Below are 14478 nucleotides of genomic sequence, written 5' to 3' on the forward strand. Positions count from 1 at the left end.
TGCTACATACACACATACAGACAGACACACATACACATTCTACCATCCAACCCTCAAAAGAAAAATATATAGTTCCAAATACCCAATAAAAGGGTTTTGAGATTCTGCACAAAGAAAAGGAAGGGAAAAAAGAGTGAATGCTTGGAACCAGATGTCTGTTTGGTGCACCCTTCCCATTTTCCAGTGAGGAACTGAGATATTTATTCCACCTTTTTCACACCTTCCAGGATGTGTCTTGCCCAGGCACTTCCTGCTCTATGGCCACGTGTTTGCTGAGGTTCAGCTCCCACTGGGCCACTTGACTTCCTGCCCCAGCAACACTGCTTATGATCCCAAACAATACCACTTGGGAAGCAGAACAATGGCCTCCCAAAGGTGCTCCATTCTTATCCCTGGAAATGGGGGGATTATTCTAGATTGTTCAAGTAACAACAAGGGTCCTTGAATGTCAAAGAAGGGAGCAGACATGTCAGTTTCAGAGTGACTTGATGCGACATGATCAGAAAAAGACTCCACTCATGGTTGCTGCCCTTGAACAAGAAGGGGCCAACAGCCAAGGCAAACTCTCAAGGAAAGAAAAGAGATTCCCTCTCCCTTAGAGAATCTAGAAAGAAAGACTGTCAACATCTTGATTTCAGCAAGGAGAACACATTTTAGACTTCTGACTTTTTTAACTGTAAGACATCAAATTTGTGTTGTTTTAAGTCACTATATGTGTCAAACTTGTCATACCAGCAGGAGGAAACTAATACACTTTCTCTCCGATGACCCTCCTAGCATTAATCACAGAAGCTTGTCCTGCTGCCACTCATCTTCCGGTCTCTCACTTTCTTTGATGGTTCTCAGGTTTTCATCACATGTAGAACCTACAGATCTGCTTTCATGGCTGGACTGTGCCTCACACAGGGACCATAAAGGCAAACCAATATTTAATCTAAAAAAGCTCAAATGCAAAGGGGGAAATGGCTAGCTTGTAAGTAAATTACCTTTACAATGCAGACACTACAATGTCTGAGTATAATTTTCAAGTGGAAACCATTCACAATTCATTTATAATTAAACAATTCATATCCATAGATTAAACGTCAATGAGTTAAATGTTGTATGTTTTGCATCTCTGGTCAATCAAAAGGAGAACGCAAACGTGAGGATGAAGACCAGCGTCTAAGGGATTTCTGGGCTTCTTAAAGTCCAAAGCTCACACATTTTACTTGTGGCATGCTACATCTGCCCAGACTTGTTCTAAATAAGTAGCCCAATTATAGACACACATCGCAAGTTTTAGCCATAACTTCTTCCCTCTCAGGATTTCATAGGAATATTAATAACATTATATTCCTGCTGTTTGCGCAATAGCAATTTTATGCCTACTGGTTAGTTTCTTTACTAAAGGGCCTTGGATCTTCTAGAGAGACAAAGTTCATTTTTAAAAAGTTAGTTTAGATATTTAATAAAAGCTACAGTATTGCCAGGCATGGTGGTGCACGCTTGTAATCCCCCCGCTTGGGAGGTGGAGACAGGAGGATCGTGCAGGTTCGGAGCCAGCCTCGCTGGTTTAAGAGAACCTGTTTCCAAATAAAATATAAAATAGGTCTGGGAGTGTAGCCCGGAGGTAGAAGGGCTCCCAGGAACCCCAGTACCACCAAAAAGAAAAAGAAAAAAAGCTACAGTATTACATCCCAGGTAGTAGCTGCTAAATTAAAGAGCATTTATAGCCAGGTGTGGTGGCACACCCTTGTAATCCCAGCATTTGGGAAGCTGAGACTAGAGGATTGTGGTTCACAGCCAACCTCAGCTACTTAGTGAGGCCCTCCGCAACTTAGTGAGACCCTGTTTCAAAATAAAGAATTAAAAAATAAGGCTGGGAGTGTAGCTCAGAGGTAGAATGCTCCTGAGTTCCATCCCTAGTACTGGAGAAGAAAAAAAAAAGAGCATTTATTTTTAAGCAGTGGTAAATAACTCAGGTCTTATTTTGAAGTTTAGGGTATTATTTTACTTTAGAAAAATAAAATTTTCCAGATATAATGAAATGTGCACCTAGGGAAAGAGATCCACCCCTGTGTTCACTTTCACACATCTTCTCAAGCGAGCATTCTTCAGTGTACAAGAACATTTCAGAACCCAGACCCATCAGGGAGTGTACTAACTTCCAATAACTGCTGAAGCAAATTCCCACAAAGCTTGTGATTTAAAATGACATAAATATATTGTCTAGTGGTTCTGGAAGCTGCAAGAGCAAAATGATTCTTGCAGGGCTAAAATGAAGGTGTCACAGGCTGGTTATTTCTGGGGGAGAATCTGTTTCTTGTCTCCTTCACCTAGAGGCTACAGACATTCCTCAGCCCCTGGCCATATCACTCTAATCTGTTCTCCACAGGCCTTCCCTCGGTTGCTGATTCCCTCTACATCCTCCGTAAGTACCACTGTGCTTATATAGTACCACCTGAATAATGCATATTCACATCTGCAAAGTCCCTTTTGCTGTGTGAAGGCACAATCACAGGTTTCAGGAATTCAGATCTGAACATATTTGGGGGTTAATTATTCAGCCTACTGTAGTCCACCCTTTGACCCCCCAAAATCACACCTATGCAAAATTCATTCACTCTCATCCCCAAAGTCCTAACCCATTACTGTTTCAAGTCCAAGTCCAAAACTTCACCCAACTCACATCAGCTCCAAAGTCCCAAGTCTCATTATGTAATAAGGTGTAGGTGAATCTCTACATATATCCCAACCTGGGAGGGGAGATTCTTTGTCTGTGAACCTGTAAAATTAGAAAGCAAGCTATATGCTTTTTAAAAATGCTAGGATGAGCAGAGGATAACAGTTATAGACATTGCTGTTCAAAAAAAGACGGAAATAAAAAAGGGAGAAAAAAGCCTCTGATCTCAGCCAATTTTCCAATGCAACCCAGCAAACTCCATTACATTCTGGAGCCAGGAAAGATTCTCTGCAGCCCTCAGCCCACAGTTCCATCCTTAGTCACCCTTTTTCAGGAATGTAGCACATATTTGCAGTTGAGTAGTTTTATCAGTTTTCTGCCTGTAGAATGTTGGGAATCTACCAGCCTGCTTTCATTCCATTCTTTCTGAATCCTTTTCTGTCCAAGATGACAGTTTCTGCTGCCATAATATTCTCAAAATCCGTGTGGACCATTATTAAGCCTAACACAGATAGTGTAGACAGGTTAATTGAGCAAGAAAGCGAATGTGACTTCAGAAGGATGGACTTGACCATGTTATAAAGCACTACACACACAGAGCACAGACACTCAAAGTCCTTAAATGTGCGTTTACGATATGTCAGGTCTTCAAATCTCAAGCTGTGCACTGGAACATGACATTATCTGCAAGTCCTTTCAACTCCTTACAGGAAGAAGTCAAAAGGAATGCTGAAAAGGAGAAGTCTGCTGCCGGCGATGCTGATGATCTAGAGAGGAATCAGAGCGGGCGGGAGCCACAGCAGGGAGTCGCAGGGAGGACTCTCCCAGGACCCCGCCTGGTCTCAGTATGGTAAAAGACGCCTTGGAACCACTTCCTAGAAAGTCTGAATAACAAGGTCACCAAAGGCTTCATATCCTGAATGAGAGTCCCATTCCTGGCAAGCTGACCATTAAACCAGTGATGGTCAAACCATCCCTCCTTCCCGCACTGGTCCAGTTACCAGAGAAAAATTAATCAGGAAGAGATGCAGGGTGTGTGTGATCAGTAGAGTACTGGATATGTAAGCTCTGGCATCAAGACCAGAGAGCCACATCGTGGGATCGTATATGCGTGGAACCTGTGGGTTGACTTTGTTCCATAAGAATGTGTCACACATTTTGGTGACTATTTGTTAGGTGAAGTACAAACTAGAAACAAACAATAACCTACCTATTCTACTTTCTCATATGATTTATGCAACCTCAATTTTATTATAGAACTGGGTTAATTTATAACAATAAAATATAGGTTCCTCAGCCACCATAAAAATGCAAGTTAGAATCCCAATGAGATGTCATTTTAAACCCACTAGATTGGCCGGGCGTGGTGGCACACACTTGTAATCCCTGCGCTTGGGAGGCAGAGACAGGAGGATCGCGCAGGTTTGAAGCCAGCCACGCGCACTGGCTTAGGAGACCCTGTTTCCAAAAATAAAATAGGTCTGGGAGTGTAGCCCAGAGGTAGAAGGGCTTCCAGAAACCCCAGTACCACAAGAAAAAAAAACCCACTAGACTGAAAAATATTTGAAAAGCCCAGCTATACCAATAAAGCCTGGGACATGTAGCAGTGAGAATTATTGGGGTAGGATGAGGGGGTTAGATTTTTATTTATCTACATTGAAAAATGATTTGGTAGATATTAAAATGTTAATATTTTAATATTAAAATATTAAAATCATAAATACTAAAATCCCACACCTAGTCATATACCCAAAACAAATCCAATACATGAGCCCTTTTAATACTTAAAAGTGTTATATATGACATAAAAATGCTAATCATTCAAATATCTATTGATAGGAAAATTGACCATTACTTTGCTATATGTTCACCCATGGAACACTGCAGCAGTGGATATAAAGAAATTATAAGCCGGGCGTGCTGGCGCATGCTTGTAATCCCAGCATTCGGGAGGCTGAGACCGGAGGATAGCAGTTCCTGGACAGCCTCAGCTACTTGGTGAGGCACTCTGCAACTCAGCGAGACCCTGTTTCAAAATAAGGAGTTAAAAATAGGGCAGGAGGTGTAGCTCGGAGGTCAAATGCCCCTGGGTTCTATCCCCAAACCTGCAAAAAAAAAAAAAAAGAAAGAAAGAAAAATTATAGCTACATGTATTAATGCAGATGTATTTTAGTAACTTAATATTAAGTGAAATATACAAGCCCCAGAGAAAATATATACATAATTTGATACAATTTAATACAATTCAAATCAAACAAATTCTATTCTGTTAGGTATGTTCAAATACTAAAATATCTAATAGAATTGTGGGAAAAGGAGAGCAGTGAAAACATATCAAATATCCAGATTCTGATTAACTGAGGTCAGATGAAAGATGATACTGGGAGACCCAAAGGGAACTTCAAGGGCTTCAGGCATGCCCATTTCTTCAATCAACTGCTTAGAGAATGGAGGCTAATTTAGCATATATGTTACATTTTCTTAAGTGTAACCAGGACTCAAAAAGTAAAATAAAAGCTCACCCACTGTCCTTTTAAAATAAGGTCATAGAGCAGCCTTTCCCCTCCACCATGGGTTAAAAAGCCAGCAGGTCCCATGACTGTGCTGCTGATCCCGTCAGTCACCTTCGTGACTCAAATTAGAAATGAGAATGCCTTCAATCTTTGTTCGATGCTGAGATCTGTCTGTCCTATTTCCTGAGAGGTGGGTCATAGAATGCCACCTGAGGGCAGGTCTCCCTTTCTGTACTCACCTCTAGTGCCCCCCAACAGCTTCTGCCAAATTCTCCTTAACTGGGACATGAAGAGGGAGGGGATGGAAGCAGAATGTTCTTACTTGATCAGTAAGCTCATACGCTGGCTTTGTGCTCTTAAACATGGCAAATTCTAGAACCCAAACCTTCATGGATCCTTTCAGAAGTCCCTGAGAGAAATCAATGTTGACATCTAGATGGGAGGCTATGCCAGTAGCATTCCACAGAATGCCTTCCACTTGGCCCCTGGTTCCCCAGGTGTCCACCTCACACAAACTTTTTTATGGGATCTCATTGCTCTTCCAGGACCTACAGGCTCCATAGCCCTCTCATCTGTGCAGTCTGTATCTGGGCCACAGGAAACACTCATGTCCTCTTGGTCCCAGCCAAGGCAGTGCATGCCCACCCCACTCTCTTAGTCCTGCCCCTCAGCAGCTCACCAACCCAGCTCTATTTCACTCTTGATTTCTAGGCTGGAGGGTGGAAGTCAGACTGTAGGTACTAAAAGGTCCTTACCCAGACCCAAGGGCTGATACTCTCCATCTGTCTTTCTTGGTTAAGAGTGAAATAAAAAGCTGGGCATAGTGGTGCACACTTGTAATCCTAGCATTTGGGAGGCTGAGCAGGAAGATCACGGTTTGCAGACAGCCTCAGCTACTTAGTGAGGCCCTTTGCAACTCAGTGAGACCCTGTTCAAAATAGAGAATTAAAAAAATAGGGCTAGGGGTATAGCTCAGAGGTATAATGCCCCTAGGTTCCATCCCCAGTACTACAAAAAAAAAAAAAAAAAAAAAAAAGAGTTGAATGAAGAAATCACAGAATAGCTTTCAATAAATCCAGAGCTTCTTTCTATGGTCAGATTTTTCATGGTTGTGACCAAAATGCCTGGCAAAAACAACTTAGAGGAAGAAATATTTACTTGTCTCACAGTTTCAGAGGTTCAGTTCATGCTTGGTCAGCTCCAAGACAGAAACACCATGGCAGCAAGGCCTGGCAGAGGAAAGCTGCTCAGCTCATGGTGGATAGAAACAGAGAAAGACAGCGAAGAACCAGGAATAGATATAGTCCTGAAAGCCATGCCCGCAGTGACCCACCTCCTCCAAGTACTCCCACCTCTGCACCTTGCTGCATTGGGAACCATGCTTTCAACACATGAACTTCTGGGGGTAACATGTCAGACCCAAACCATTACACTTCCCATGATCTAAATGAGAAACTCCTGTGTCAGGGACTGTTTCTTGGTTATCTCCTTTAGAAAGTTATATCATGAGCATCTGATTCTCAATTCACCAGATATTTGGTGTCTTTATACATTAGTGCCATAGGCAAACATTGCAGCTTAACATCTGTGACACGTATTATCCAATACTTCATTGTCCGCATGGAATGGAGCAGTCTTGCGAGAGATTACAAGAACCAGATACCTTCATCGCTCCTCACTCTCAGGCCTGGCCTCTTTGGGGTCAGCACCTTGGACTCTTGGACAGATATGTCTTTTTTAGTGTCTTCCTTGTGCAGCTTCTCCTTGATGGCATCACACTAGCATGGCAACTATCACGAGACAGAGTAATTTTGACCTCATTTATGGAATGGGATAATATCAGCTACCACACCATGGAGAGCCATAGATGGAGACAGAAGTGAAAACACCATGCAAGCACAATTTGTCTTTGCTGCTGTGATCACAGTACTTTCTTGACAACTTTGAAGGTTAAGTGGTTTCAGAAAATAACCCCAGAAGGCAGGATCAAGTTCTCTTAAAAAGTATAGAATTGGGGAATATAAAATATAATTAAAAGGACACAGGAGTAAACTAGAGCATATTTGCTGCTAAAAATTAATAGATATTACATTTAAATATTTTTAAATGCCAATATAAAAGAAAAAAGCAAACCTTTTCCTGAATAATCATCTTTGTTTGTTCAGGAAATGCTGCTGTTGCATATGGTCTAGAGTAGAGTTGACTAGAAAAATACAAGAAACCCAGTAAAATTTGAATTTCAGATAAACTATGAATATTCTTTTACTATAAGAATGCTCCTTGCAATATCTGAAACATACTTGTGTTTTATTCATTGTTTATCTGACATCCAAACTTAACTAGGTATCCTGTGTTTTTATTGGCCAACTCTGGCAGTCCTAGTTGTTATGGTTTGAATACAGAATGTCCCCTGAAAAGCTCACTGGCAATGCAAAAAATGTAAGAGGTGAAATAATTTAATTGTGAGGGTTCCAACCTTATCAGTGAGTTAATCCACTGATGGGTTAATAAGTCTAATGGATTTACTGAGTGGTGACTGTAGACTGGTGAGACGCACTTGGAGTAGGTAGGTTATTGGGGACATGGCCTTGGGGACTGTATTTATGCCTGGTCCCTTCCTCCTTTTCCCTTTATCCCTCTGCTTCCCAGTTGCCCCGAGCATCTTTCTTCTGCTATACCATTCTATCCACCATGCTGTTTCTGCCTTGGAGTCAGCTAACTATAGACTAAACCTCTGAAACCTTGAGCCAAATAAACCTTTCCTCCTCTAAGTTATTTTCATCAGATATCTTAGTCACAGCAACAAAGAACCATGTCTAAGGAGCAAGTCTTATAATACACAAATTGAATCTCTCAAGTGTTGAAATCAGCTTTCACTGGTTTGTAAGGCCATGCATTTTATTCTTACCTTCTCCTTTTTTTCATAAATCTCTAAAAAATATACAACCTCCTGGACTTTTCACAAGTTTTATGTTGCTAAGAACTTTTTATATCTAGTCTTCTAATCATAGAATTAGAGGCTGCTATTTGTTTAATAAATATTCATAGGTCACTGGGGATAGAATGATGAGTGAGGAGAGACATGAGTATTACCTTTATGGAGATTTGCATCTAGGGAAAGACAAAGATTAACCAATAATCACTACCCCCATAAACCTACTTAATGTGACTTCTGAGATGAGAAAAGTGATAACTATTGTTGAAGTATTTCATTAAGGACCTTGAATTAAATCACACATTTATTAAAAGGCTATGGATTTTTAGCCTCTGGATAGTATACAGAAATAAAAGTAACATTATTCAACTCTCTTAGAATCACAGTTGACAAAACTATTTCTGGCAGGTGATTGCCTCCCCACCACTTGCATCTTTTCCCTTAACTTCACAGGTCTGATGAGGTTGCTGCTCAATCCCCCATGAGCTTCTGTTAATAAAGGAGTCCTGATGTATGTTTACATTCCATAAATCCCTTTCCCTGGCACTTATTAACATATCTTTTTTCCTCTATTACATGAAACCAGGATACATATTATTTTCTTCTCTAAGATCTCTTATACCTTGATTATTTCCATTAACATCTCAATAAATTGAGACCTTTTGGAATATTTCAATGCCTCATCATTTCATTAGCCTCCTAACGTTACCCTAATGACTAGTCTTTGTAGAGATGGTTTACCTTTAAATCATTATTAGGACTTCTCTGCAACTTCTCTCTTCTATTCCAAGCAACTTTCATAAGTTCTTACCTTATAATTCCAAGATATTCTTTTATTACCCACTTAAGTTTAAATCGCATGTGTAAATATATTGGTATGCATACAGGAAAATGTTTCTCAACATTGCCACCAATGACATTTGTGGCAAACTAATACTTATTGTTGGGGGGCTGTCCTATTCACTATAAGACGTTTAGCAACATCTCTAGCCTCTGGCCACTAAATACCAGGAGCAGAATCCTCCCCCCATCCCATTTGTGGCAACCAAATTTATCTTTGTACATTGCCAAATTCTCAGGAGATGGGGTGGGAGGAGGGAACAGGGAGAGGAAAAGAAGTCACTCCTAGTTGAGAATATCCAGCTCAGAGTCACCATTAATTTTCTCCTGACATTGTTTTTCTTAGTGTGGGGTAAATTATAACATGACCAGTGGCTTCAGTTTGCCTGGGACTAAGTAATTTCTGCTTCCCAGGAAGTAGAACTTTGAATTCTAAAATAGACAAAGTACTGGTAAATCCAGGACAAATTGGTTGTGCTAGTGGATGATATGATGATATAGACTCAAATCCTTGAAAATTCACCAATATCTTTACTTAATTCTGTCAGATAAATGTTATCTTGGCTAGGTATTAAATTGGCCTTAGCTCTGTCTTCTCAATAGCCGAGTATCACCTTGTGCCTCAAACTATGCCTGTCACCTGACTTCCTACCACAAAGAGATAGATGGTGACAAGTCTGAGTTTATTCTGATTGTGTTTTCTATCTTCCTTTTCTTTATTTCTTCCAGTAAGCGTGCGTGTGTGTGTGTGTGTGTGTGTGTGTGTGTGTGTGTGTGTAGTGCTGCCATCTCCCAGTAGCACCACCGGCTGGCAACTAAGCCTTCAACACACGGGCCTCTGGGGACATGCAAGATCAGAACTATAAGTGTCATTTAGTACATTCTCAATATTACATACCATAACTGCTATCCAGTCTCAGGTCTCTTGACTTTTTTTTTTTTTCTTTTCCTAATAGCTTTTGGCCAAAATGACTTAGGACCATTTTCCATAATGTAAGCCACTATTAATTTTACAGAAGTGGATATTTTCAGTCTCTTCGACTCAACAGGTGTGTAACTCGGGAAGAATCGCGATTTGTTTCCTCCGTGGCCAGTGCAGAGCCCCTCTGAAGGCGTGGGATTCACGTGACTTGGGGCACCCAGCAGCAGTATGTTTTCTGGCTCCTGGAACTCTAACAAGCCCGGATGGAGCTCAGGAGATGCAAGACCTTGGCACATTCTCACTTAAGCCAAGTCACACCATTAAACCTCAGCTAAGAAATACCAATAACTTCCGAAAAGTGGATTGCAGTTCATCGTATTACCAGCTGTCAGCACCTCAGGAACTAAATTGAATGACCAGGGAATTGAGATATGAAAAGAAAAGAAAGAAATCGTGTGGACCTCTTTTATGCCACTTGTGACGCGTCCGCCAGCCTCACCTCCCCACCTTTCCCCAGCAACTGAATAAAGCATAGGTAATAAAAACACAGGGGCTTGCTTTGGTTCATTTTTAAGGCAATAGGGACAATGAGATTATCAAATCCCAGAAATATTAGTGTTGATTTCTCAAACACCATTATTCTTTCTACTTCTGTATTTTATAATCTAACCTAGATGTTTTGAGAATTTCCGAAATAACATCTTTCAGAGAAATAATGCCTTTCTTTGGCATGCTTTTGGTCTTAGGTTAGTCATTCTTGCCTATATCTTTTCTCAACCTTAATAATGTTTTCAGAAAATTCTAAATCTCTGACTGGGCTAATTTGATGTCACAGTTTTCCATTTTAACATTGAACATAAAATGTAATTTTAAAAATAGAGACTAGTTTTAAAACACATTTATATAATTCCTTCAGCCCAATGATAACAATTCTTTAAAAAATATATTTAGGAGACATCACTAGCCCACTAGTGATGTTAACTAGAGTTAATTTGCAAATTAAGATAAGAATTTCTCAAAATACAAATAAAAGCCTGAAGCCTCCTTAGTGGTGGAATTTGTTGACTAACACTAAAAATGAAGGAAGGAAAATAAATCAAATATATTCCCAAACTTGTTAGTTTTTTTTATTATTATTAAAGTAAAAGTCCAATTCGTTTCTGAATGAAGTGAATTAAATCTTCTCTTTTGGAGAGGGGAGTTATCTGATTGTTTTGGTTTTGGTTTGGTTTTTGGTACTGGAGGTTAAAACACTCTTTGATTTTGAAACAGGGTCTTGCTAAGTTCCTGAGTCTGGCCTGGAACCTATGACCCTACTTGTCTCAGTCTCCCAAGTACTGGGATTACAGGAATGTGCCACCACACCCAGCTAGATATCTTGTTTGGATTTTTTTTCAGTAGCAATGATAAACTTAGGGCTTCAAACATGCTAATCAAGAGTTGCACTGAGCTACAACCCCAGTCTACACTAAACCTTCTGAAATTTCACTCTGAATCTTAGAGTTTGCATGTCTTCCGGCTCATAGAAAACCCAATGATAACACAAATTGAGATGCCTATAAATAAGAGATAAAAGCTAAAACTAGAAACATCCATACTTCCTGACCAGGAAAGACACTGACCTCCAAACATACAGAGCCCACCGTGGCATATCAACAAACCCTCTAAATAGCCCTGTGTCCTAATCCAAATCAGTCCCAATTTAGCAAATAAAAGTAATCACTTGGCCCTGAACATATCCATAGGCTGCAATTCCATTGTGTGTGTCAAGGTCACGCAGAAGGGTTAACATAATCACACTGTAGAGAGCAGAACAAACACAGAGCTCTCCTTCCCACAGCCCGCACCACACAGCTTCTTTTATTGGCGTCTTCATGCGCCCCTTTAACACGGGGCTCTATCAGGCAGACAGGCCTGCCTTAGAGACTCTCTTGGAGACAGTCTCGGGAAGCCTGCACCAGGTTTCTATTTAAACTTCAGATCAGCCCTCCCCTAGGCTTCCTCCGCCCCAGTACTACTTGTTAAGACAATGGGACAGCAGGGGAGGTCTGATCCTGAGTCCAGCCAGCTTAGCCTATCTTGAGAACACAAAAGCTACCCGAGGAGCACAGCCCCCTTCCAGCCCACTGCATGGCAACCACACGGCTCTCACATCATCAGACTTCCAGACCTACCGAAATCCTCAATCCAGTCCTCGCAGATGGCTCCAGCGTGGTCTTGGTCTTGGTCGGCTCCTGCCAACTCCTGTTTTGCCAGATGCTGGGAGGGAAGCAAGAGTGCTGCCCTATCCAGAGCAGAGCATTTCCTCTCCTCCTCCTCCTCTTCAAGCCCTACTGCAAATCCCAATGTGCTGGCAAAAGCTTTTAGAATATAGTATTTAATTTAAGAAGGCTCACTGACTTAAAGAGCTCAAGAACTGTTGAATGATACAGACTCCAAGAAAAGTAGACCATCTAGTTTCTGGCCCAAGACCTCATCCAAGCCCCACAACTCATTTTGGTGATTGCTGCAAGGACGAAACAAAAAGTGAAAACGGGAAGGAGTTCTAGCCTCAGAATAAAACATCCTTCCACACCTAGGGGAAATGCACATCTTTCAAAGAGACACAGTGGCATAGTCAGGGGCTCCCAAGGAGGAAAAAGATGATATGGGGAATATATTATTGCCAAAGGATGAAAGATGGGCCTAAATTTTAGTGCAGGGAGTCTGGCCTCCTTCCAGTGGGGCATATTAAAACCAGTATCGGGGTGGTACAGCAGGGGCTGCAGAAGTGACTCGTTCTCCTGACAAATAGCCACCCAAACAGCTGGCAAGCCGCCTGCTCCACCCATCCCCATGATCTCACCACAACATGCAAGCATCTGGCACATTCATCATCTTCGCTGGGGCATGAATGGATGCTTAGGATGTAGATAATTTAGCAGAAATATATGTGTGTATTATCATGCAGATAAGACAATTATTTCATAATAGAAATGGAACCCAAATCATCTTCGCCTGACTTTTGATCCTGCCAGCACTGCAGAAAAACACTCGCTGATATGTTAGATAGCCAGGAAATGGAAGCACAGAAGGACTGAGAGATTACAGGCTGCTCTGTGCCTTGGCGAAGCGTGCTGTGATCTTCGCCCTTTCTTGTGGATATCTGATTTCACAGGGAAAAGGAAAAGCAAAAAAGAGACAAAGAGGTCCTCACCCAGCATGCATAGTTTTTTCTTTCCCATACCAGTGTGTATCTGAAAAATAAACACAATGATATAAATAAAGCAAAAGCATACAAACAGGCCAAATACTATAAAATGATTAAAAGAAAGAGCCAAGAAATTAACCAAAAAGGAAAGACATTTGCAAAATTGACTTTCACGATGATATAACAAATGGGTAGCTTTATTTGGAGTCACACCAGGTTACCTACCTTGTATCCTGTCATGGTGAGTTCACACGCAGATAGATATAAGTAAGCAATAATAATTTACTACATCTGCTTTTAAACTCAGTAAAGGTATGCATCCCATATTCCTTATCTAACATCATAGCTCCAAACTTTTGGTAGAACAACCAATATTGATTTTTCTGATCTAATTGGGTAAGAGTTAGAAAGTGTAGAAGATGTGTAGGAAGTTGAATAGAATGAATGAGAAAAAGTTTGAGCCTGAGACTTCCGGGAAGATGGCGACCGAGAAAAGCAGCGTTTACAAGCCCTGCTAAAACTCGATCTCTATTGCCACAAAATCAGCGCTTTTCATAGCCAGAAAATGCCATCAGCAGAGAAATAAAAAATGAAAACACAAGAAACAGAGAAAGAAAAGACTAGAAGAACAACCAGAGAAATCAAGCCCGCAATACAGCAGCGTGCCCGCACCAGCACCATCTTCCCTCACAGCACCAGAATCCAGAGAGGAAAAGTAAACAAGGAGCTGAAGTGAGCAGCTGTGGATCATTCGGGTGTAATTCAGCAGTTCTTTCAGCGCAAAGAATGTCTAAAACTCCCAGTGGTCAAGCTCATCACGCCTTCCAGGGACTCAGAACAGAGCTCAAAACCAGAAAAGAAATATGCCAGCCTCACTGCCGAGGGCGTGGCAGTGGCACCATATTGCCAGCAGCACCAGCCTCACGGCCAAGGGCATGGCAGCGGTGCCATATTGCCAGCAGCGACAGCGAGTTCACCATGCCCCGCCATAGCTCCTGATCATCACGCACAATAACCGTGAGTGAAACTGTGGCCCCTAAAGGAAAAATTCCTATACTGCACGCCCAGGGTCTTTGATAATCTCCCTATGTCTGAGATTTTGCAGTCCAACCCAGTGAAGGAGTAGCGGTGGCACAGATACCACACCCTAGTCGCTGCTCCCCGTGGGAAAACACCCAGCCCAGCACCCCCACAGTCTCGTGCAGCCTCGATTAACTTCCTGGGTATGAGACTTTGCAATACAACCCAGTAAAGGAGTAGTGGCAGCTGAGATTACAACAGACTCGAGATACAGAGCACCCTAAGTGAAGTCGTAGTGATCCAGGGAAGGCACAAACTTATGAAATCATGGGAAAGAGGAACAACAATAGAGCAATGAATGCCCACAACCCCATATTATCAGAACCTGATAAC

The sequence above is a fragment of the Muscardinus avellanarius genome (genome assembly GCF_963383645.1).
Source record: "Muscardinus avellanarius genome assembly, chromosome: 4".
Lineage (NCBI taxonomy): Eukaryota > Metazoa > Chordata > Mammalia > Rodentia > Gliridae > Muscardinus > Muscardinus avellanarius.